Source organism: Octopus bimaculoides, chromosome 12 (assembly GCF_001194135.2).
Source record: "Octopus bimaculoides isolate UCB-OBI-ISO-001 chromosome 12, ASM119413v2, whole genome shotgun sequence".
NCBI classification, from domain to species: Eukaryota; Metazoa; Mollusca; class Cephalopoda; order Octopoda; family Octopodidae; genus Octopus; species Octopus bimaculoides.
In genome coordinates, this window is record NC_068992.1 from 59,156,835 (window position 1) to 59,159,382 (window position 2,548).

Genomic DNA, 2,548 nt, shown 5'->3' on the forward strand with positions numbered 1-2,548 from the left:
TATATATATATATATACCAGTGTATATATATGTACATATATATGCGTGTATGTATATATATATATATATACAAATATACATATACATATATGTATATATACGCATTTACATATATATGCATAAATATGCATATGTGTGTACATGTGTGTATGTGTGTGTATGTATACGCGACTGTGTGTGCGTGCGTGTGTGTATGAACATACGATTCGATATGCTTACGTTGGATAACATGAAAACGTAATTATTATCCCTAAGAAATCGCTATTTAATGCAGTCACCATTTGCTCCAGTCCCGCATCTTAAAAGTATTAGAAAACCATTTACATATAATTTTTCATTATTTGTGATACGTGTGTATAATATGTGATATATTGTATGAAGAAAAAAACAGCTGCAAATTGATGTTATATAAAATAAGCGCTATATTTAGGTGCAGCATGCTGTTGCAAGCGGTGCATTCACACCATAGAACTAATGTAATGTGTTACCGGGCGGTGCTTAAATCAAATGTTAGCTTACAAGCGTAATTTAGAAAAGATGTTCTGTGCTTAGTGCTCTGCCAGGATCATATGGCCAAGACATATGACAAACCGATGACGTTGCCGTTAGTGTTGAGAGTGGTGGTGGTGGTGGTGGTGGTGGTGGTCATGGTCGGGGTGGTGGTGGTGGTGGTGGTGGTGGTCGTCGTCGTCGTCGTCGTTATAGTAGTCTTGGTGGCGGTGGTTCTCACTTTTGTCTTTGCTGATGTAGTTGTTATTGTTGTTTTTCTTCTTCTTCTTCTTCTTCTTCTTCTTCTTCTTCTTCTTCTTCTTCTTCTTCTTCTTCTTCTTCTCATTTTCTCTTCTTCTACTTCTACTACTACTACTACTATTACAACTGCTTCTTCTCCTTTTACTACCACTCCTACTACTACTACTACTACTACAACCACCACCTCTACTTCTTCTTCTTCTTCTTCTTCTTCTTCTTCTTCTTCTTCTTCTTCGGGTGAGACGTGTTTAGCCTCTTGTCAAACTTGACCTGTCACAGATCGAAGGAATCTCAGCAGTAGCCATTTTTCTGTTTTAAACAATTTTATAAAGTCAGAGGGAATTGACATGAGGGAAATTGAGTTTCTATTTCTTGCAGCTCAAGTGACCAAGCAGAACAGGCGTGAGCAACCTTTCTTGAGAAGCGGGCCACGCAGGTCATTTCTCATCATCAGTCGGGCCGCGTTACTAAAAAAACAAATCAAGAAAATTTTACGTTGATGTGCCACTCAGAACGTGCCGCGGGCCGCTGGTTGCCCGTGACTGAAGTAGAGGCTTCCTAGTCACTCTTTAAACCAATGTCGTTGGTGAGATACGAATTATGGAACATCGGTTAGCAGCCGCGCAACCAATATTCTTAGCTAATCATAATTCTGCGATTCATTAAAAATGTATTATATAATAATCTAGGCGCAGGCGTGGCTGTGTGGTAAGAAACTAGCTTCCAAACCAAGTGTCTTCTACTATAGCCTTGAGTCAACCAAAGTTTTGAGAATGGTTTTGGTAGACGGAAACTGAAAGAAGACCGTTGTATATGTTTTGTTTATGTTCCCGTAAGTGACTGGTTCAGCAAAACAGACCGATAGAATAAATACTATATTTCTTCGCGTAAACCCTTTTAAGGTGGTACTCTAGTATGGCCGCAATCAAATGACAGAAATAAGTAAAAGAATAAAAGAATACTAATTTAGTAGGTATTTTATCTTGAGATTCGGTGACAACCTGTCTCTCAAATCTCAAGAATCTTCCTTCGGATTCTTGTAGAATATAGAATGGTATATTCTTCAACTCCAATTTCTTTCAGTCTTTTAGGTAGCATTTTTGGGTATTGTTTGACCGTTTGTAGTCTCACCCATTTAACATTTTTTTAAATGCTAGTAATTCTAATTCGAAATTTCACTTGTTGATGAGTTGTTGATTAATCAACAGGTCACTTTTCGCTTGTTTATTTAGTTTGCCTGATGCGTTGAGGACTGCATAACATATTACATAATCTTATAGATGGTATGCATACCGCATACCTGACTGCACTGTGCGTAACGAAACAATTGTAGCGATATCAGATAACCCATTCGTCTGAATTATTATGTTATGTTTTTACGCCATCCTTCAGGCTCCATTCATCGTTAGATATTTTTGGATACTTTTGGAGTTGTGGATTACCGAAAAACAGCGAACTTCCTTCCATTGATGCATGCCAAATTATGACAGTGGACTACATAACTACCTGTCTTGTGTCATTATTTCTAACCAAACAGTGGTGTGCTTTATTTTGATGTATCACGAACCTTTACGACTCCCTTGCAACTAAAGTAATATATACATACATACATACATGCATACATACATACATACATTATATATATAGAACGGTATTCATCTCTGGTTTCAAACCTTTCATTGTGGCCCCACACTGAATCTTTGTGCCCTTTCCAAAATACCCGTTCTTTTTTACATCCTTACAACTTCTCTCTCTCTCTCTCTCTCTCTCTCTCTCTCTCTCTCTTTCTCAGTCATTT